The sequence below is a fragment of the Artibeus jamaicensis genome, unplaced genomic scaffold (genome assembly GCF_021234435.1).
Source record: "Artibeus jamaicensis isolate MK-2021 breed Jamaican fruit bat unplaced genomic scaffold, CSHL_Jam_final contig_332, whole genome shotgun sequence".
Classification (NCBI taxonomy): Eukaryota; Metazoa; Chordata; class Mammalia; order Chiroptera; family Phyllostomidae; genus Artibeus; species Artibeus jamaicensis.
The window spans coordinates 21,252,069-21,276,272 of NW_026521788.1; positions in this window are offsets into that span (position 1 = coordinate 21,252,069).

Below are 24,204 nucleotides of genomic sequence, written 5' to 3' on the forward strand. Positions count from 1 at the left end.
CATATGACACTTGTCTTTCTCTGTCTGACTTACTTCACTCATCACAGTCCCCTTCGGGTCCACCCATGCTGTTGTAGGGGGCAAGATTTCGTTCTTTGTTATGGCTGAGAAGTATCCTGTTGTATATATGTACCACATCTTCTTGATTCATTAATCTATTCATGGATGCTTAAGTTGCTTCCATACTGTGGCTATTGTAAATAATGCTGCAATGAACATAAGGATATGTATGTCTTTAAGATTTATTGTTTTGGGTTTCTTTTGATAAATACCCAGAAGTGGATTTGCTGGGGACTTCTTTATCTCTTATTATTGACTTTGCTTTAAAGTCTATTTTGCCTGATATAAGCATTGCTATCCCAGCTTTTTGTTGTTGTTTGTTTCTATGTTCATGAAATATCTCTTTTTTTATCCCCTTAGTTTCAGTTTACATGTGTCTTTAGACTTTAAGTGAGTTTCTTGTTGCAGCATATGTAAGGGACTTGTTTCGCTAACAGTTCAGTCACCATATGTTCTTTGATTGGAGGTTTTCATCCATTTGCATTTAAAGTAACTTGATAGATATGTATTTAATGCCATTTTATTATTCATATTTTTTCATCTTCTTCTTAAAGAAGACTCTTTAAGAAGACTCTTTATTTCTTGTAACACTGGTTTGATGGTGATGAACTCCTTTCACTTTTTCTTGTCTGGGAAGCTCTTTATCTGCCCTTCAATTCTAAATGATAACTTTGCTAACCCCAACACACCCACCAACCGAGCCTTTCAAACTATAAAAGGTTTTGATTTGATTATTAGTGGTTTGAATACCATTTTATGCATATCAAATTACCTCTATTTCTTCTTTTAAAAAAGTTCTGTTGACATATATATCTTTTTCTTGTTAATTAGACAAGATTTTTGCAGACTACTGATAATAACTCTTCGTTATATGTGTGGCAAACCTTTTTTTTTTTTTTGCCTTTTTCTGACTTTTAAAGTTATTATATAGTAACTTCTATACATAGTCTTTTTGTTCTGATATGTCTGTCATGCTTAGAAAGTTCTCCCAAAACCCAAGGTTATAAAAAGATTTTATATAATGCATGATGAAAATAAAACCCCTAAATAACTTTTAAAAATAGCCCTGGCTGGTGTGGCTCAGTGGATTGAATGCTGGTCTGCCAGGAGCAAGGAGCTGCTGGTTTGATTCCCAGGCAAGGCACATGCCTGGGTTGCAGGCCAGGTCCCCAGTAGGGGGTGCTTGAGAGGCAACCATACATAGATGTTTCTCTGCCTCCCTTCCCCTCTAAAAATAAGTAAGTAAAATCTTTAAAAAACACTTTCAAAAAATAAGTGATAGCTTTGCTGGGTAATCTTTTTTAATGTTTTTAAAAATATATTTTATTGATTATGCTATTACAGTTGTCTATTTTCCCCCCTTATTCCCCTCTGCCCGGCACACCCCCTCCCACCCACATTCTCCCCTTTTAGTTCATGTTCATAGGATGTACATATAGGTTCTTTGGCTTATACATTTCCTATACTATTCTTAACCTGCCCTGTCTATTTTCTACCTACCATTTATGCTACTTATTCTGTACCTTCCCCCCTCTCCTACTCTCACCCTGATAACCCTCCATGTGATCTCCATTTCTGTGATTCTGTTCCTGTTCTAGTTGTTTGCTTAGTTTGTTTTTTTTTTTTAGGTTGACTTGTTAATAGCTATGAGTTTGTTGTCATTTTAGTGTTCATATTTTTTATCTTTGTTTTCTTAGATAAGTCCCTTTAATATTTCATATAATAAGGGCTCGGTGATGATGAACTTCTTTAACTTGACCTTATCTGGGAAGCATTTTATCTGCCCTTCTAAATGCTAGCTTTGCTGGATAGAGTAATCTTGGATGTAGGTAGGTCCTTGACTTTCATGACTTGGAATACTTCTTTCCAGCGCCTTCTTGCCTGCAAGGTTTCTTTTGAGAAATCAGCAGACATTCCTTTGTAGGTAACTCTCTCCTTTTCTCTTGCTGCTTTTAATATTCTCTCCTTATCTTTAATCTTGGGTAATGTAATTGTGATGTGCCTTAGTGTGATACTCCTTGGGTCCAACTTCTTTGGGACTCTCTGAGCTTCCCGGACTTCCTGAAAATCTATTTTCTTTACAGATTGGGGATGTTCTTCTTCATTACTTGTCCAAATAAGTCTTCAATTTCTTGGTCTTCCTCTTCTCCTTCTGGCACCCCTAAGATTCGGATGTTGGAATGTTTAAAGATGTCCTGGAGGTTCCTAAGCCTCTCCTCATTTTTGAGTTCTTATTTCTTCATTCTGTTCTGGTTCAATGTTTCTTTCTTCTTTCTGCTCCAAACTATTTAATTTGAGTCCTGGTTTTCTTCCTATCACTATTAGTTCCCTGTATATTTTTCTTCATTTCACATAATGCAACCTTTATTGTTGCCTGGGTCTTTTTTATGCTGCTGAAGTACCCAGTGAGTTTCTGGAGCATCCTGATAACCAGTGTTTTGAACTGTGTATCTGATAGGTTGGCTATCTCTTCATCGCTTAATGTATTTTTTTCTGGAGCATCAATCTGTTCTTTCATTTGGGCCATTTTTTTTTTTTTCATCTCGGTATGCCTATTATGTAGTAAGGGGCAGAGCCTTAGTCGTTCACTAGGGTGGGGGCAACCCACGTCACTGCACTGTGATGCTGTATGTAGGAAAGGGGTCTGAGAGGGAACAGGCACTAGCTCTCTGCTCTCTGCCAGCTTTCAGTTCCTTCCCCCACTACCCACAAGCAAACTGGGCCCTTCTGGTGCTGATTTCCATGTGGGTGGGTTTGTGTATGTTCTAGGACCCTGTGGGTCTCACCAATGAACTCTCCTGTGATGCTGGAAGTTCCTCCCACTGCTGCCTCAACCCCCACAGGTGTTTTCAATTGGTGTTCTGAGGCTTTATTTCTCCATGCTGGGACCCTGGGTTGCGCGGTCTATCTTGCTCCCCAGTTGTTTCTTCTGGTTTATCTGCATGCAAATGTGGGACCCAGTCCACCAGCTGCCACCTTGCCTGGTTTTCCAGCTGCTGCCTTTCTGCGAGTCCTCTCTATCCAGCTTCCTGTCTCTGCCCCTCCCGCCAGTCTGGATGAATGTGTCTTCTTTAACTCCTTGGTTGTTGGACTTCCATATAGTTCGATTTTTCTGTCAGTTCTGGTTGTTTTTTGTTTTCAAATTGGTTGTTGTCCTTGTTTTGGTTGTGTGAGGAGGTACAGTGTGTCTACCTATGCCTCCATCTTGGCTGGAAGTCAGTGGGTAAAGTAATCTTAATCATAGGTTCTTGCTTTTCATCACTTTGAATATATCATAATTTCATTCCAGTCTTCTTGCCTGCAAAGTTTCTGTTGAGAAATCAGCTGACTGTCTTACAGGAGCTCCATTGTAGTTAACTAACCACTTTTCTCTTGCTGCTTTTAAAATTTTCTTTGTTTTTTACCCTTAGCATTAGTTATGATGTATCTTGGGCCTCTTGGGGTTCATCTGTTTGGGGCTCTCTGAACTTCCTGGACTTATATGTGTATTTCCTTCGCTAGGTCATTTCTTTGCTCTCTCTCTTCTTTCAACACCTGTGTGATGTGAATGTTGGAATGCTTGAAGTTGTCCCAGTGGCTCCTTATACTATCCTCAGTTTTGGGGGAGTTCTTTTTTTTCTGTTTTGATTGGGTGTTTTCTTCTTCCTTATCTTTCAAATTGCTAGTTGATCCTCTGCTTCATCTACTCTACTGTTGATTCCCTTAATGTATTCTTGATTTCGGTTATTGCATTTTTCATTTCTGACTATTTGTTTTTAATGTTTTCTATCCCATTTTTATGTTTCCTATTTCTTTATTGAAGTTTCACTAAGTTTGTCTACTCTTTCTCTAAGTTCATCGAGCATCCTTATAACTAGTGTTTTGAACTCTGTGTCTAGTAGATTGCTTGTCTCCATTTTGTTTAGTTCTTCTCCTGGAGTTTTGTTCTGTTCTTTCATTTCGGACATGTTTCTTTGTCTCCTCATTTTGGCAGCCTCCCTGTGTTTGTTTCTATGTATTAGGTAGAGCTGCTATATCTTTCGGGCCTGGTAGAGTGGCCTTGGGTAGTAGGTGTTCTGTAGGCCCAGTGGCGTATCCTCCTTGTAATCCTATCTGGGCACTCCAGTTGCATGTTCCCCTACCCCTGTGTGTACTCTCATGTTTTACTTGAGCCTTGATTGCTATTGGCACGTCAGTGGAAAGGATTTACTCTCAGGCCAGTCACCTGTGAAGACTTCCCCCAGCCACCATGGAGGATCCTCTGTGCCCACCCCACTGAGCAGGACTCACTTTAGCAGGGCTCTGGTGCCTGCTGAGTTCATCCCTTGAGTGTATCATTCATGGAGGTGGTTGGGTAGTGCTCTGGCATGCTCTGAAGCTGTCCATTGGGTGCTCTGGCTCTGGAACCTCCTGCTGCCTATGCCCAGCCTAGGGCCACTGGCATGAGCTACAAAGGAATCTGTAGATGGCTGCTACTTATGCTGGGCTTAGGAGTGCCCAGGAGAGGTCCAGCTTAGGACCAAGGCTGGCTACCATTAGTGCCAGGCCTGGGTCACTTAGCAAGAGGTACAGGGTACACCGAGGCCAGGTGCTACTTGTTTGAGAGATTTTAGGGAAGTCTGCAGCATGAGCCAAGACAGACCATTTTTATGGAAAAGCCACAGGAAACAGATTAGGTAGACCCACAGGTTGGGTAGGGCAATGTCTTGGGGAATCACAAGAATGGGGTAAACAGTGTTAGGTTGGTGGAGACTCAGATGTGGAGACTGTCTGCTGACTCTGTGAGGGGAGGGCTTAGAAAAGGAACAATGGCTTCTGACGGCATTTCTGTCTAGGAGAAAGCTGCCCTGCATTTCTCATCCTGATGTCAGTCCCCCTCTGTATGTCCCTGGTGCCTTTCAAGCTGCTGTTCTAGCACTGGACTCAGAGGACATGAGTCCAAATAAGTCCATGCATGAGCCCTTTAAGAGGAACAGCCCAGAACTTCAGAACTGTCTGTCTCACTTAGCCACAGTTTCTGCTTGGCTGGTTTTTACAGCCAGAAGTTATGGGGAAATCTCTTTCTGGCACTGGAACCCTGGACTAGGAAGCCTGGTGTAAAGCTGGGACCTCTTGCTCTTCAGGAGGCACCTCCACAGCTGAGATATCCCTCTTGAGTTTTAATCACCACAACATGGGTGTGGGGCCAACCTGTTCTTTGTTTCCGCCCCTCCTATCATTCTCAATGTGGCTTCTTCTGTATATCCTTAGTTATAGAAGTTCTGCTCAGCTAGAGTTCAATGGGTTGTGAATGATGGTTCTTCTGTTGTTTAGTTGTAACTTTGATGTGGTTGTGGGAGAATGCAAGTATCACATTTACCTACTCCGTCACTTTGACTACAACTCTCCTGTGAACCCACTGTTTTAAAGCACCTCTGAACTGAACAGGCTACACCTCCAGTTATAAGCCATTATGGCCCTTAGAGCCCTTTGTACTTTCATAACTGTTTTGAGTTTCAGTAAAATTGCTAAACAACAGTTCTCGTGAAGTAACATATTGAGTAACATCACTAGGTGCCAAGCATTGTTCTAAATCCTCTGTTTACATACACACACCTTACAACCCTGTGTGGCTCTAATATTACTGTCATTATCCCCATTTTACAATTCAGAAAACAGAATTTTAGGTGTGTTATGTAACTTTTTCAGAGTCAAAGGTGTTACATGGCTGCATTGGCTTTCAATCAAGCCCAAGGCTGCCTTTGATGCCTGTGTCAACTTCTAGGCTGCGTTCATTACGTACTGTGTTCCTGTACCTGGGAGCTTTTCCTCTAATTGAGAAGGGCGTGTGATTATCAAGTAAATAAAAGACTAGTACCAGTAACTGTAGTTCTCTGAAGAATATATATCAGCCAACTTCTGTGTCTTCCCTCTTCCAGAACCCTTTGGGATGAAGGGATTAAGTATGAGCTTTAAATCAAATTGTGTTTTATGCCTTTGAATTGGGCTAAGGAGAGTTTGGAACGTTAGGGGTGACAGTATCCTGCCAAGACCAACTCTGGCTGGAATCACCAGCCCTGAGCTGCTGGGTTTCAGTGGCTGGGTGCCCAGGGTTATGCCAGTATAAGAATGCTGAACTCTTTGCTTACTCTCTTAGAGCTGAAAAGGCCTTAAATAGCAGGGAGGTTTTGGGATTTGTAGCAACAGGCTAATTGTTAGGCAAATCACATTAACATCAATAAACTGCTCAGAATATGGCAGAGACTTAAAAAAAGTGCAAGGAATTTTGACTTATGATATCTGACACTTATGAATAGGGACTCTTGAGTTAGTCTTTCTACATATGAACTATCAAATCTCTACCCAGTTTAACCAATGAAATTAATAGGATTTATATTTATTGACATGAAAAAATTTTGATAATATATTATTCTATAGAGGGAAGAATAGATTAAAAAGAGATTTTGAAAAAGTAGATTTAAAAAGGGGCACAATTCTCTTTTTGTATAGTTATTGCTATGTAGTTTTTCAGAGAAAAATATCAGGAAGGATATATACCAAAATGTGAATAGAATTTTTCTACAGGAGTAGAGGTGATTTTCATTTTTAAACTACTTGCCTGTATTTTCCAACTATTATGGTGATGAGTTTGCATTGCTGTTATAATTAGAAAAGTAATGTTTACCTAGAGATCCTTCCTACCCTCTTTCAGTCAGACGGGGTAAGAAAACAACACCGTGATGAAGATCACACTTCTGAAATTTTGGCCTTTTGAAGCTGTTTTGGCTAACTTCCTTTAAAAAATTTTTTTTAAATTTTTTTATTGATTATGCTGTTACAGTTCTATTCCCCCTTCATTCCCCTCCACCCTACCCCCATCCCCACCATTACCCCCCCTTTAGTTTATGACCATGTGTCTCAATTCCTTTAGATTCTATATTTCCCATGCTATTCTTGCCCCCCATCTATTTTCTATCTACTGTCTATGCTACTTATTTTCTGTACCTTCTCCCCCTTCTCCTCCTCCCACTCCCCTGTTGCTAACCCTCCTTGAGATCTTCATTTCTATGTTTCCACTCCTGATCTAGCTGTCCTTTTAGTTTGCTTTTGTTTTAGGTGTGGTTGTTAATAACTGTGAGTTTGTTGTCCTTTCACTGTTCATGTTTCTTTAACTTCTTTTTCTTAGATAAATCCCTTTAACATTTCATATAATGAGGGCTTGGTGATGATGAACTCCTTGAATTTGATCTTATCTGAGAAGCACCTTATCTGTCCTTCCTTCCATTCTAAATGAAAGTTTTGCTGGATAGAGCAATCTTGGTTATAGGTCTTTGGATTTCATGACTTGGAATACTTCTTTCCAGCCCCTTCTTGCCTGTAAGGTCTCTTCTGAGAAATCCGCTGACAGTCTGATGGGGACTCCTTTGTAGGTGACTGTCCCCTTAGCTCTTGCTGCTTCTAGGATTCTCTCCTTCATTTTAATCTTGGCTAATGTAATGATGATGTGCCTTGGTGTGTTCCTTCTTGGGTCCAACTTCTTTGGGACTCTCTGAGCTTCCTGGATTTCCTGGAAGTCTATTTCCTTTGCCAGATTGGGGAAATTCTCCTTTATTATTTGTTCAAATAAGTTTTCCACTGGTGGCTGTGCCTTTCCCCCTTCTGGTACCCCTATAATTCGGATGTTGGAGCGTTTAAAGATGTCCTGGAGGTTCCTAAGACTCTCCTCATTTCTTTGAATTCTTGCTTCTTGACTCTTTTCTGTTTGGCCATTATTTGCTTTCTTCTGGTCCACTCCATTGATTTGAGTCCCAGTTTCCTTTTCATTGCTATTGGTGTCCTGTGCAATTCCATTCATTTCAATTAGTTTCGCCTTCATATATTTGTCTAATTTGTCGGTATAATCAACCAGTTCTGTGAGTATCCTGATGACCAGTGTTTTAAACTGCGCGTCTGAGAGTTTTGCTATTTCTTCATTGCTTAGATCTATGGGCTCTGGGACTTTGAGATCTTCTTGTGACATTTTTGGTCTGTTCTGGCCCTTTAAGTGTGAGAAGTGGCGCCTTGGACTCCCAGGTCGCTGGGTTGTGACGCTGTATGTGAGGGTGTGGTCAGAGCGGGGAAATGGCGACCCCCTCTGCTGTTTCTCACAGCTGGGTGAGAATCAGCGCCTTAGGTGGTTCACCTGGGCCGGGCCACTCAGAGTCGCTGGGTTATGACGCTGTATGTGGAGGTGGGGTCAGAGCGGGGAAATGGCAGCACCCTCCACTGCTGCTTGCCGCGGGCCCCGGGCCCCGGTCCAACTGCCCACTCCCTCGCCTGTCCGCCCGCGCACAAATGCGCGACCACAGTCAACACGCTGCACCGCTCCCCCGCTGTCTCCCCCGCGGTTGCTCGCCTGGTGGCTCGCTCGGTCGCTCACTAGGTCCAACCCTGCGCCTGGATTCCGCGCATGTGGATTCCGCGCCTGAGTCCGGCTGACCAAGACCTCCTGTGCAATCCTGCTTTACCAGCCGCTGGTTTCGCCCCTTACCGGTCAGGCTGAAGAATTTGTTAACGGACTTCCGAAAAGTTCAATTTTCCGTGTTCTGGCTGTGTTTTCTGTTGCTAATATTTAGTTGTCTCTAAACTTGGTTGTGTGAGAAGGCACGGCACATCCACCTATGCCTCCATCTTGGCGGAAGTCTCAAAAAAATTTTTTTTTAAATGAGAGTTTATCTGAGCCAAACTGATGACATATGTCAGGGAGCAAGATCTTATATACTGCAGAGAATAATAGTTTTGGAGCTTCTTTTATGCATTTGAAATTAAGGAGGGAGAAGATGTTGGGAAGATTGGAGAAGGTAAAGTGAGGACTGGATTACAGGACAGTTCACAAGATTAGGTGCTCTCTGGAGGGCTACCATATTTTTCAGATTATATAATGCACTTCCCCCCTCCCCCAAATTTGGGAGGAATAATGGTTGTTAATGCTGCTGTTGAGTTCCGTTTACATTTACATAGGTGAAATATTATGTTATTTATATTATTAAATATTTTACCACATTTTTGGCTTCAAACCTTTTTTTCTATTTTCCTCCTCTAAAACCTAGGTGCATCTTATGGTCCAAAAAATACGGTAATACCCTTCCCCCCAGGGGTATTATTCTGGTATTTCAAAGGTGCTTTAACCTAGATGCATAAAAACAATGGACAGCAGCTTAAAACATTTCACTACGGAAGTTGTAGGCCTGGGACCTGACTACCCACCATGACCTGCCCAGTTAGGAATTTCTAATCAGACCCCTTAATTTCCATTTCTATTTGATTTCTTCCCCAAAGCACAGCCCCTTATTAAACCTCACCTTCAGCACAGGAGACACCACCTGCAGACAGGCTCCAAGGAATTTCTTCCGGAATAATATCCTGCCAGAAACCTTATTTCTGGGTATTACTTGGGGTTACAGATTTTTCTGGGCACAGGACCTCCACTCTGTCCACAGTCTTCTGTATCCAGTGTTCAGGGTCCCACCTGGTGAGGGTTTGGATGAGACGGATGAACCCTGACACTGCCTTTGGACTTTGCTTTTCTCCAGGTGTCCCAGCCCCTGCTGCTGAGAGCAGAAGAGAAGAAAGGACCCAGGGACAGCAGGTGTCCTCCAACCATGGGGCAGACCTGCCAGCGAGCATGCGTAAGATCTCCCCCAGCTTTTCTCTGACTTCATATGGTCACAGGCACCATGGCCCTCCCAGGCACCCTTTCTGGCCAGGTGTTATATTGGGGTTTTAGGGAAACTCAGGCCGAGAACGCAGCAGGGACATGTTATGGGGCAAGATGGAAGCCCTCAAATCAGGTCTCTAGCTCTCTGTGCAGGTGCTCAGATAGGCCAGGTAGGCCCTGACCAACCGAGGAATCACTCACTTCTTAGCTGATTATACCATGAAGTCACGAATGTGTGCTGAACTCAGGAGTGTGGCCATTTCTAAGAGAAGCCTTCCCTTCCCAAATTTTCTGTTGCCAGGGAAAAGCAGAGCTATGCTTCTGCCCTGGATGTTGAACAAACCCTGGAAAACGTTTATAGGACAAGTTATGTTCTGAGTAGTTGGCCCGTTTTAAATTAACCTATGTGGCTGATGGACCATCCATCTGGAGTTAAAGCTACAGGTGCTCCCTTTTTACAGTTTGGGAAACTGAGACATGATGTAGTTTAAGCCAATGACAAAACACAGGGCCAGGATTTATAGGGTGCTCTGGGGACAGAACTCAGGGAAAGGTCTCAGTCACTGCCATGGCCTGGCCTGTTAGCCTTGTGAGGACTTTCTCTCCTCTCAGCTTCTGGGTGACTGTTTTTTCCCCAGTTAGCATCTGAAAGCAGCAGGAGGAATGCAAGCTCAGGCAGCTGCTGTCACCAGCAGGCCAGGAGTCTGGGCAAGCCCAGAGCAGCAGGTGACTTTCCCCCAGGCCTGCAAGGATGGTTGAAAAATGCCCCCTTCATCCTGTCTTAGAAAGGCTTTGCACAGCCAGCTCCACATCCTTTCTTCTGCCCGTGGCTTGGACAGAATTGCATTCCATACCATTTCTAACGCCCACATGGCAGCCCAGTCTGGTTTCATTTGCAGAATCCAAGGCTCCCGTTTGGGTTACAGTAGAGAGGAGAGGCCACTAAATACATTAACTGGAAGACTCTCCATGGCCCCTGGACCTCCTTCTCCTCTTCCTTCTCTTCTCCTTTACTCACCAGGGTGAAAAGTTTTGCTTGCCCTGGAAATGAAGAGCACCTCCGAACCAGGAGGTTTGTTTGAGATGTCATTGCTACCTCTCATGGTCTCCCCTGCCCTCTTCTTGGGCCTCTGCCTGCCCCTGCCTAGCTTTGCCAGCCCCGGGCAGAATGCCACTGAGAGTTTAAAGCAGGTCAGGCCAGCCTTGGAGAGGTGGCACAAAGCAGCCAGTGTCACAGGCACCATGCAGCAGTCAGTAGGCGTGGGCACTGGCACTCGGAGGTTAGTGTCAACCTATGGGTCCAGGGCTGGTACTTGGGGTTCCAGAGAGAAGAACGTAGGCTCTTGGGTCTCAGACACAAGATGGAAACCCATGAGTTGGAAATTGCTTTGACCCCTTAAGTAGCCCTGTACCTCTATAAATCCATGATATTTACCATTGCTACTGCCATTTAATAAACAACTACTCTGTGCCAGCCACTCCACTATACAGAGGCTCCTTTAACTTTCACAACAGCCCAACAGAGTAGGTATCATTCCCATTTTACAGGTAGGGAAGCTGAGGCTTAGAGAAATTACATTACTTGCCCATGTTTGCGTGGCTGATCAGCGGCAGATCCAAGGCATAAACTCAGGCCTCCCTGATTCTAAACCTGAACTCTTCTTCCCTCTACAGCAAAGCCGAGCCTGAAGGTGAGGCACGCTGCTTCAATCATAACCTCCTAAAGACAGTTATATTTGGAGTTGTCCCAAGCTTAGAAATGTTGTACTCTGGATATTGATCCTTGCTCTTAATCCAAGGAAGGGCCCCAAATTGTGTGGTCCATTCAGTTTCTCTCTCCCTGGTTCCCTGGCTACTCCAAGCCCCTGGTAGTGATTTTCACTGCTGCCTTACATTTAATTCTGATGTAGGCCTATCAGTGTCTGCAAAACTTCATTAGAACCCTTTCACAGGAAGTTGGTTCTCATGGGAATGTCGGTGTAAGGCCTGGACTGTGTGGGCCTTGGGCACGTGGAGAATGAGCTTAGATTGTCCTGGTCACTCAGGCTGTCTGGGATGCTTTTGCCAGCTTCCCTGGGACCACAGTTTCTACAAAGCTTCTTTGCTTTGGGGCCCACTCAGGAGAGGGCATGGCTTTTCAGTTCATGAACAAAAACATTTATCGAGCACCTGCCCTGTGTGAGGCAGGGCAACCAGAAGTGCTGAAAAGATGGCCTCTGCCTTCCAGGGAGGGTACGTGGGCTACCTCTGATTTTCACAGGCACACTCGGCGCATCTGTGGATTGCTAGGCAGCCTTTTAGGAAACTCATCTTCTTCCTTGCCAAGGAGGATTGCCTCTTGTGCTCTGTGGTTCTGGTTTCATCCTCTCTCACTCACCAGGGTGGTGGCTGCAGGAATCCCAAAGCAGCAAGTGAGGGCAAACAGCGTTGTTCGCACCTCCTCCAAAGCGGCCCTCACGGCCAGTCCCGGGATGACTGTGGTTCAGGACCGGGTGAGAGCATAGGTTCAGGGAGGAGAATTGCAGTGGCTGTTTTTTACACACACTGTCCTACACCCTGCTCATCCCTCCAGCTGCCGTCACAAGGAAGTCCACATGGGCCTCTCTCCTGATGGACAGCGGCTTCTGAATCTGTGAGACAGCGATGAAAGGACAGAATGCTGACACCCCTTCCCAGACCAAGGGCTGGTCTGTACTTGATAGGCTTCTTCTTTCCATGCTCATCTGGGGAGCATTGCGTGCTGCCACCTTGGGGAGGCGTAGGTGCCAATAATTCAGCAGGGACAGGGCCTATTTCCCAAACTTCCCTGCCCTCCTCTGTAGCACCTAGGCCAGCACAGTGCTTTGGCTGTTGATACATCTGTCTCCTCTGGTGGACTGTGGGCCCTGAGAGCAGAGTCACTGCTGTTTTTTATCTTTGAACTTCCTTCTCCTAGAACAGTGCCTGGCACATATGTAAGCACCGAATAAATGTTTATGTGAATAAATTCATGAACTGGACATTTCTGAGCTCTGCTGCAGTTCATCCAGAGAACCATTAATTGTGTTAGAATTTGCTTAGCTATTTCAAGGTTACTTGTAATTACGTTTGCCTCCTGAGTATGGTTCATTAGTTATAAGCATCAGTATGCTGTGATCAAGTTTCTAAGATGCCTTTGTAATACTTTACCTTGTCCTGTCTTTCTTAAAGGAGATGGGATGTCAAAAATCAATCGAGCCCCGCGTTAGTGAAAGTAAGGTAAGAAACCTCAATGGTCTTTTCATTTCTCCCATCACATTTTCTGTAAAAGAGAGGTATGGTGTGGCGGTTCTGTTTGGGAATTCTGATCATGGTTTTAGTGAGCTGAGCTGCCCCGTGCCCCACGGTGAGGAAGAGCGCTCACCTGTAACCTGTTCCCTACCGGGCCCAGCCTACTCTACAGGGAAAATGCTTTTTGAGGGCGTCTTGGTCACTAGGCTTCCTTCTTAGTCCTTGCTTGCCTAACAAAATGCTAGATATCAGAGCTAAACACAGGGCCCTCCTGCCTCGGAGCTGCATGGCAGCCTGACTGGGAGAGACTCTGGGGGAAATAATGGAAGGGTCTCTCCCTTCTCATTTCCAATGTACAGAATCGGGGGTGCAAGAAACTTGCCATCCACCCATCTGCACTTGAACATGGACAAGTTTTAGATATTTTCTGTGGTAATGGTGATAGTCCCCCCAGCTCCCTCCCATTCCTCAAACTGGCACATTTAAAATGACAATAGAGTGAATCTGACATGGGTTGCTTCATGTGAATATGGTGAGATAGTGTTTAAGATCCTACTTGCTGGAAAAAGTAAAGGAACTCTCAATTCCTCTTGTATCTGAGTCCATTACCTTGTCCCAGGTGAGGCCCAAGGCTGGGTCTACATTTATAGTCACTTCTACCCTACTCTTCATTACAACGATTGAGCAGCTATGTTCTCATTCTTTCAAAAATGAATAAGGCACAGTCTCTAGCCTCCAAGGACTTATGGCTGAGAAGTGAAACTCAACATGAAAAAAAAGTTACAACATAGGGTGACGTGTGGCTTAGGGTGACAAGAGCCAGATGAGTTGAGGGATCAGCCCTGTCTTGTGGGGATAAGGCAGGTGGGATAGAGGTAGTGAGATTTGCAGAGGATCTGGAAGCGGGAGAAGGAATTTGCAAGGCTGGGAAGGACATTCCAATCAGAGAGAACAGCGAGTGCAATAGCAGAGCCTGCGAAGGAGGGAAAGAAGCCTGGAGAGGCTGACTGGTGTGGTGCTGGCGAGGAAGGCTGGAGGGGCTGGCGTCGTTGGATACCCAGGAAAGGAATCCATCGGGACCTGTAGGATCTTCTAGGCTGAGGAGTCATGTGATTAACTGTTTTCTGACTGGCAGCGACAAAGAACATGAGCATCCAGGAAACCAGACAGGGAGCAGTAGGGATACGTGTAGAGAGCTCTCCAGAAAGGTGTGAGTGCAAGGCGACCCACCTGGGAGCGGGAGGAAGGTATTGCAACAGGCGTTGCCAGTTTTGAAGACCCACCAACACTGGTCGCCTTGCTTAGTCAGCCTTTCCTGTGGTTACCTGCGTCACCCTGTACCTAGGGTCTCACACAATGAGAAGGAGCTAACGACACCCCCCTCCTTTTTTTCTGGGTCATTTTTAGCACTTTAAAAAATAAAGGTATTACCCACTTTATGACTGTCTGGTTAAAGTAGTTTTATGTATCATGTGATCTGGCTATAACTAAACTGACCTTTACAAAATAGGCAAGTGGCTTGGAAAGATATCTGCGTAAAAACTGTAGATCGAAGCTAATGGACCATGAGAAAATAAGAGCACTAAAAATCTTTTCTATCCATGGTGCAAGCTATTCATCAGCCACATCTTGGGGTTAAGAAAAAAATAAAGATCTGATCAGATACAATATGGAATAAGCCAAAAAAATTTTAAATGAATCGGGCTATTTGAATTCTGGCTTTACTTTGTGTACCGCTAATGATGAGATAATCCCTATGTACACATACAGAGGGCCTTGAGAGAATTAGCTAATGATACTATTAGCCCGCCAGATTTCAAAATAGTTTATTTCATTGTTATCTCTTTATTTTTATTAAAGTATAACTTACTAGCAGTAAAATACATTCTAAGTGTCAGCCTAAGTTTGAACACATCTACAGACACACACCATTTGGTGATGGACAGTCTGAAAAATGCATCATTATGTGACTTTGTTGTGTGAACATCCGAGGGTGTGCTTATACAAACCTAGATGGGATAGCCTATTACTGTAACTGTATGTGATTTAATGTGATTGGTGGGTAGGTACCATGGGCATGTTTACACCAGCATCACAACAAATGCATGAGTGATGGGTTGTGGTAGGATGTTATGATGGCTGCAATGCCACTAGGTGACAGGAATTCTTAGCTCCATTATAATCTTATGGTATTACTGTTTATATGTGGTCCATTGTTGACTGTGTACACCCATGTAATCATCACCCAGTTCAAGGCACAGAACATTCTCATCACTCTCTGAAAACCTCCTCATGCTTCTTTCTAGTTACTGCTTCCCCATCTGCTGTCATGAGGCTGTAACTGTTGTGACTTCTCTTTTTTTTAAAGATTTTACTTATTTATTTTTAGAGGGAGGAAGGGAGGGAGAATGAGAGGGAGAAAAACATCAATGTGTGGTTGTCTCTCGAGTGCCCGACACCAGGGAACCTAGCCTGCAACCCAGGCATGTGCCCTGACTGGAAATTGAACCAGTGACCCTTGTAGTTCCTCAGTTCAGTGTTCAATCCATTGAGCCACACCAGCCAGGGCTGTTGTGACTTCTATCACCATAGTTTAGTTTTCCTGTTCTTGAACCTCATGTAAATATAATCGTATGCATGTACTCTTTGTACCTGGCTTTGTTTTTAATTGCTGCATGAATCAAGCATTCATTCTCACATGATCTTGTATATAGAAAATCCTAAGGTATTCATACAGACCCCTCTTAAATGATTAGAACTAATAAACCCATTCAGCAAGGTTGCAGGATACAAAATCAATTATTAAAACCAATTGTATGTCTCTACATTTGCAATGAACAATCCAAAGATAAAGTTAAGAAAATTGTATTTACAATAACATCAGAAAGAACAAAATAGGACTAAACTTAAAGATGCAAGATTTATACTCTGAAAACTATAAAACATTGGTGAGAGAAATTAAAGATTTATGTAAATGGAAAGACATCCCATGTTATAGATTGAAAGATTTAATATTGTTAAGATGGCAATACTTCCCAAATTGATCTACAGATTCAACACAATCCCTATCAATATCCTAACTGGTTTTTTTTTGCAGAAATTGACAAGCTATTCCTAAAATTCATATAGAAATGGAAAAGATTCAGAATAGCCAAACATACTGCTTAAGAAGAAAGTTGGAGAACTCAAATTTCCTGTTTTCATAACTTATAAAGCTATAGTAATCAAGACAATGTGATAATGGCTTAAGGACAGACATATGTATCAATGGAATAGAATTGAGAGTCCAAAAAACAATCAATTCAAAGATTAGCCTCTTCAACAGACAGTACCAGGACAACTGGATATCCACATGCAAAAGAATGAAATAGAACCCCTACCTCATACCATATACAAAAATTAATTCAAAATAGATGAAAAATTTGAATGCAATAGCTAAAATTATAAAACTCTTAGAGGAAAACATAGGTGTGAGTCTTTGTGACCTTGGATTTAACAATGATTTCTTAATATGACATCTGTTATCAGCTGAATTGTGTACCCCCCAAATGCATATGTTGAAATCGTAACTTGACGAAGTACACTGGAATGTAATCATATTTGGAGATTAGGCCTTTAACAATGTAATTCAGTTAAAATGAGATCTTAGGATGGGCCCTAATCCAGTCTGATGGGTATCCTTCTAAGAAGATGAAATTTGGACATACAAAGAGAGACTTCAGGGAGATGTGAACTCAGAGAGGAGACCCTGTGAAGAGGGCAGCCATCTGCAGGCCAAGGAGAGGGGCCTCAGAAGAAACCAAACCTGCGGACACCTGGATCTTGGACTTCCCACCTCCGGAACTGTGAGAAAACGAATTTCTGTTGTTTAAGCCACTCAGACTGTGGTATTTTATATGGCAGCCCTTGTCACCCCTAAAGTGGAAACCACCAAATGTCCATCAACTAATGAATGGATAAACAAATGATGAAATATTACTCAGAAATAAAAAATAATGATGTTTCGATATCTGCTACAACATGGAGGAACCTTAAAAACATGCTAAATGAAAAAGCCAGTCACCAAAGATCACATACTTTATGATTCCATTTATATGAAATGTCCAGAATAGACAAATCTGCAGAGACTAAAAGTAGATGAGTGGTTGCCCAGGGCTTGTGAGCATGAGGGCTTGGAAAGTGACGGCGAATGGGCACGGGGTTTCTTTTTGGGGGTGATGAAAATGGTCTAAAATTGATTGTGGTGATGGTCTCACAACTCTGGGATTATATTAAAATTATTGAATTGTATATTTTATTTAAATGGGTGAGTTATATAGTATGTGAATTATATGTCAATGAAACTGTCAGCCCCCCACCCCAAGAAAGCCTTTCTTTTTTTATAGCTTAGAAGTATGAAGTATGTATGGATATACCATAGTTTGTTTATCCACACACCTGTTTGTGGACATTTGGACTGATTCTAGTTTTGAACATTTGTATACAACCTCTGTGTGGACATATGATTTCATTTCTCCTGTGTAGATACCCAGAAATGGACTTGGTAGGTCACGAGGTAGGCGTACATTGAACTTTGTTAGAAACAGCCCAGTGTTCCAAAGTAGGGGTGTCATTTCACATTCCCATCTGTCTTGTCCATGCTCATGGCTATGTGTTAGGTGGTTCTATACCACAGATAGTATATTAGTACTGTAGTATGCTTTTACCGTTGTAAATCAATATACAATGGTACCTCCGTACTCATCGTTCATTCGTCCTGGAACTCAGGACGAATGCTGAAACCGACAAGGACCGAACAAGTTTTTCCCATAAGAAGTAACGTAATTAGAAGTAATTCATGCAAGTTCCCAAGAACGTTCACATTTTACTGGGCTAATATAAGTAACAAGGTTGTTTGGTAATACAGAACCTTAAAACTAAACAGACAAGGATAAAAAAGCAATTAACTGTGTAAAATAAAATAAAATAAAATTAATAAAATTAAAAAATAAATAAAATAAATAAAATTAAAAAATAAAATAAAATACTTTGACTTCGCTTTACCTGCACTGAAGGAGCTCCTGGCACAGCCCACGGCGGCGAGGCAGGGAGCTGCTGGAGGAGGAGTCCTCTTCCCGGGCAAGCACAGGCGATTTCTCAGAGGTTCCTTCTGTTTTTTGTCTCTTGGCTTCACTGAACGCTGTTGGACCCTCAGACTGAGGGAGTTTCACTAAAAATCTAACAAGGGAAACTTGTTTCTGTCTATGTTTCAAAACGTTTCTAAAGTGTGGCCCTGTCCATCGAACAGGTCCGCATTTCGGCTTGCTAGAACTCCGTCTGTGGTACTTTCTCACAGTTTTGAACCATTTGCCACGTCTTTCTTTCATCTGTGCAGTGGACGGTTCCTCCCTTCCCTCCTGCTCCCCTGAAGAAACTCCCTGAGCCCCTCTCCGTTGCTGCTCCTGTAGAAGTTCCTGCCACTGCTCAGTGGTGAGCTCTGCATCCCACCACTAACTCTTCCACGTCTTCGTCACTGACCCCCAGCCCACAGAGGCACAATATGCTCCACTATCGGGCTGCCAGGATCGTCCTCAGAGCCTTCAAAGTCCCTTGAAATTACAGCTCTGGTCACAATCTCCTCCAGGCAGAGTTCATGGTCTTGCAAGGGACCTCACACCAGGCCTCATCTATGAGAGTGACACAGTGGAGAATATGAAAATGGCCCTTCCAGAACTTGCTGAGTGTCAAATGTGTATCCAAGATTACTTCAAAACAACCTCTGGAGGAAAAGGAGCTTCACATAGAGTTTTCTGAAGTTGGAAATGGCAGGTTTGGGGGCTGGAGCAGAGGAGCCGTGTTAGGGGCGAGGACTTCACGGTTCTGATGCTGGCCTCCTCCAGTAAGTCGTCCTCCCAGCCTGGGGGGTGAGCAGGAGCGCTGTCCGGAGTTAAAAGGAAGCCCTCAGAGGCAGTTCGTTTTCCTGCAGCTGTTTTTTTCACACTGGGACCAAAAACTTCATTCATCCACTCTATGAAGAACTGCCTTGTCACCCAGCCTTTAGTTCTGGGCCCCCACATCACACTTACCTTGGTTTTTATCACATTCTGTCTCCTGAAAACTCATGGGTTTTCATTGTGATGCACTAGCAGAGGCTTCAGCTTTAAATCCCCACTAGCATTCCCCCTCAACAACAGTTAGCTTGTCCTTCATCGGCTTGGGCCCTGGCGACACCTCCTCCCCTTGAGCGAGGTGGCTTCTGTTAGGCATTTTCTTTCACAACAGACCAGTCTCATCTCAGTCAAACACTTGTTGACACTTGTCGGGGGATGAAACCCTCATTCTCTACACAGTCCCCGAACTCACTGCCGCAGCTTTCAGCACCTCCTTTGTTGGCACTGGCTGCCTCTCTGTGCCTCACCACACGGTGTAGGCCAGGTCTCTTCCATGGCTGGCTTTAGACACTTCGGTGCTCTCCCCCTTGTTCCAAGCTTGGCTTTTAACAGACCAGCATGCAATTGCCTGGCTTTCTCGCAGAGCATTGCCTCAGAAGTGCTACCACCTGCTAACTGTTTTTCATTAATCCAGATGTAAAGCAATTTTTCAACTTCTTCCAATGTCTGCGAACGTTGCTTACTCACAGACTTTACACCTTGAGCAACACTCGCTGCCTTAATTGCTTCCTTATTTCTCACTATTCTTGAGATCGTCCTTCTCGCCATCTTGAACGTAAGAGCATTATCAGTTACACCTACACTACTCTCACACTGAGCTATGATCCCTGTTTTCTTTTTGACTGTCGTTCTTGTTAGCTGCCTTTTAGGTGTAGTGGCATCACTCTTCAGTTTGCAGGCCAGCGCTCAATCCACTGAGCCACACCAGTCAGGGCAGTGTTGTCCCTCTTCACTTTTTGTGACCCATAATTAGCACTTAAAATGCAGAACATACGAGACAGCAGCGATGAGTACGTGGGGGTTCTGTACTGTTCGTGAGCTACCGTGAGACTGATGCGTCAACCTCCGTTTCAATCGAGTGAGTGATGAGGCATTTTCTCTTGTGGGGCAGCAGCAGGACTCACGAGCTCTAGCAAGTGTGAAGGGTCCGGAGCAAGCATGGAGTGCTGGAACATTTTATTTTCTCATCAACATGTGATGAGTACAAGGTTTGACAGGTCCTGAAACTGACGAGTACCGAGGTACTACTGTACATATTATTGAGATACATGATTTTTATTAGAGTGTTTTTTGAACGAATTCCATAGCCTGGGGCTTGGAGAGAGTTGCTGCTGTTAAGGGCTTTGTATTAGTTTTCCAGGGCTGCAATAACAACTTCCCACACAGCTGGTGGTGTAAAATATCCGAAATTTACTGTCTCACCCACACGTCTAAAGTCAAGATGTCAGCAGGGCCTGCTCCCTCCATCGGCTCTAGAGGAGAATCCTTCCTTGCCTCGTCCACTTCCGGTGGCTCCAGATGACCCCTGGCTTGTGACTACAGAGCTCTCACCACTCTCCGCCTCCCTTTTCACACGGGATTCTTCTTTTTCTCCCTACGTCTTCTCTTTTGCCTTTTATCAGGACGGTCAGTGGATTTAGGGCTCACCAGTAATTCAGGATCATTTTATCTTGAGATCCTTGACTTAATTATGTACACAAAGACCTCTCAAAAGTGAGGTTGAGGGGGTTAGAACATGTTGGCGGCAGCGGGTGGGCAGGGGCGCCATTCAAACCACTACAGGCCCATTTTAGCAGATTGAATGGGGAGCAGCGGATGGATACAAAAGAGTTCTTAGGTTTGCTGAGTTTGTTCCTGAGATACATTTATAGGTAGACTTTTAGGGTTTGGTGGGAGGTTAGATGTGGACACTTGAGAGGGAAAAAAGCTCAAGGACAATGTCCAGGTTCCCCGCTTGGGTGACAGGGAGATGGTTCTGCCCGGAACACTCTTTTCCCAGATGCTGACAGGGCATGCACCCTCATTTTATCTGGTTTCTGTTTAAATGTCCCATCCTCAGAGGCCTTCCCTAAACTATCCTAAAATGATGCTTCCACCCTCTACATGTTCAGCCTGGGAATTAGATTTGGCTGCTGGTAACAGAAAACCCCCAAATAGCACTTGGGAGAACTCATTGGAATTTTATTTTTCTCTCAAGTTCTAGAAATCTGGAGGTGTCGGTGAGGTCACCTTGGTGACAGGGATACAAGCTCTATCTGCTTTATTTTGTTACTTTGTTTTGTATGGCTGCCACTTCCAAGGTTAGCTCATAATCCCAGATGGTTTCTGGATCTCCAGTCAGCCCGGGTGTATCTGAGCCAGCAGGAAGGAGGAAGGAAGGCCGGCAGAGGAAAGCTGCCCCATCACTGTGTCCCGAGGCAGATTCCTGGAAATTACCATAAGACACTCTCCTCTTTTTAGCCAACTTTGGTCACATGGCCACACCCAGTTGCAGGCAAGGCTAAAAATGTAGTCTTTATCTGGGGGTGGGGGTGGGGTGTCTGAATTCAGCTAAAATTTGGAGTATTCACTAGTTAGAACAAAGGGGAAATGGAAATTGTAGGATATAGCTGAATGGGCTACGCCATGCTTTATTTTTCCTCCTAGCACCTGACCTACTATATATTTAATTTGTGATTTGTTTCCTGTCTCGCTCTGCCCTCCAGAATGTGAACAGGGACTCCGTCTTGCTCACCAGAGGGTTTTGAGTGACTAGGCAGTGCAGAATAGATTAGGTGCTTCACAAATATTTGTTTAGTGACTAAGTGATAAGGCAGGAAATTGGGAGGAGAGAGTAAGGTTAAGATAAAGAAGATGACTGTGATAGGAGCCATATTGAGTCTCGGGGGCCTATGGGATATCTACAAGTTGTCAGTCACAGGCAGCTGGCAATGTGGGTATGGAGCTTGGGGGGGAGAGAGTGGCCAGGAGCTCTTGACAAGAGTGATTTGTTTGGTAGGACACGTTGGGCGGGACCCACAGAGGACAGTGAGAGAGGAAAGCACACTCAGCTAACCAGATGCCCCCACCGCACCTCCCTGGGAGCGGCAGTTGCTTCCCTAACTTCCTACAGCCCCCTCTGGTCATGTGGACCTGTGTCACTCATTGCTTGGTTTGAGAATGCCCATTGTAACAGGGCTGTGCAGGGCCAGGCTCCACGTGCCATGGTTACAAACCTAACCAAGAACAATTTGGTACCCTAGGGAAAAGGCTCTGTAACATGGGTCCTTGAACCCATCTATGACTGAGGCAGCATTGGGCCTGGCTGGCAGAAGAGAAATAAGGACAATATGGTCAGGTGAATATTTCACCTTGTTAGAGCGGCAGGGTGATCTGGAGCCTGGTTCTTCCATGCAGGAGCCATGTGACCTTGGAAAAGTCACTTAACCTCCTTGTGACTCAGTATTCTCATCTATAAATGGAGGTATAACTAGTGTCTACCTCAGTGGATTGTTCTGAGAGTCAAATAAGTTATTGGTATAAGTGAGAATTTAGAATAATACCTGGTAGGTAGTAAGTTCTACCTAAGCATTAGCTATTATTATTTAAAAGCCAAATGTATTTATTTTTTTTAAAGATTCTCTTTATTTTTATTTATTTTTAGATTTTATTTGTTTATTTTTAGAAGGAAGGGTAGGGAGGGAGAGAGACACATCAGTGTGTGGTTGCTTCTTGCACACTCCCTACTGGGGGCCTGGCTTGCAACCTAGGCATGTGCACTGTCTGGGACTTGAACCAGTGACTCTTTGATTTGCAGGCCAGCACTCAATCCACTGAGCCACACCAGCCAGGGCTAAATGTATTTAGTTTCAAAAACAGTCCTTATTTTTACTTTTCTGGGTTAAAACTTCTTTTCCTTTAGAAACTTATGATGGTAGGAGATGGAAATATGGCTTTTAAAAAATATCCTTTCATAGCAAAATAGAAGGTCAGTACCTCACTTTTGCTTGTTTGTATCTTTAATTTGCTTGGCTACGAAACCCCATGGCTGGGACCTGAGTGGGTGCTGTCACGAGCAATCCCCTCCGTATTTGGGTGGTAATTCTAAGGGGCAGGACTAGAGACCTCTCGTTGCCCCATGATGGCGGTCGTGTGTGGGCACTGGGGAGAACTGTCCTTGGAAACCTGGGGTGGCCAGCAGGGGGATCTGAGAGTGATTGGAGATCGTGTTGCTCCACAAGACATGGGCTTCCGTTGGGGAAGAAGTGGGCCTAAGAAGCAGGGCTGAAGCCAGGCAGGTCTCAGCAGTCTGGTTAACCCTTTCTTCTTCTTCATTTTTTAAAAAATTTATTTGAGAGGGAGAGAGAGAAACATCAGTTTGCTGTTGCACTTATTTATACATTCATTGGTTGCCTGTTATATGGTTCTGACTGGGGATTGAACCCACAACCTTGGCAATTTGGGATGATGCCCTAACCAACTGAGCTATCTGGCCAGGCCTTTTTTTTTTTTTTTTAAAGATTTTTACTTTTTTATTTTTAGAGAGAGGGAAAGGGAAGGAGAAAGGGAGAGAAACATCAGTGTGTGGTTGCCTCTCACATGCCTCGTGCTTGGGATCTAGCCTGTGACCCAGGCATGTACCCTGACTGGGAATCAAACTTGGGACCCTTTAGTTTGCAGGCCCATGCTCAATCCACTGAGCTATACCAGCCAGGGCTAATTTTTCTTTTTTCACTTTCTCTTTGAGACTTTGAACAAGCTTTGTAACCTTCATAACCCTCAATGACTGATTAGGTGGGGATAGTGTTATTTGTCCTTCTAACCTTACCAGTCTGTTATCAGGAGAAATGAGGGAATAAATAAGAAACTGCTTTGTAAACTGTCAATATTACGTAAATGTTGTTGTTACCAGTGTGCTCCCAGATGCTGGGGTACAGCTTTGATCCACTGGGGAGAATTTCTGAGTAACATTCCTAGTGCCAGGGGTGAGAGGGGAGTGGGCACACCGACTTAGCTGCAGCCTATATCCTCCTACCAGCAGGCACATTTTGCGGGGTGGCAGCCTGGCATTGTCCGACCCCACCCCACTGCCCTAACTTCTATAAGAGGAAGCACAGTAAATGAACAGAGATACTTAGGAGACCTCAGGGAGAGGGGAAGGAAGGCGAGGGAAGGAGACATACAGAAAAAAGACACGGATGAGGTATTTGCTGCTCTTCCTAAGAGCCCAGACAGTAATCAGCAAGGGGGGCTTAGCTGGGGTCTAAGAGCTGTGTGACAGCAATAAGAGGCCGGATAAGAAAGGCATGAGGTGATAGAGGGCACACAGGC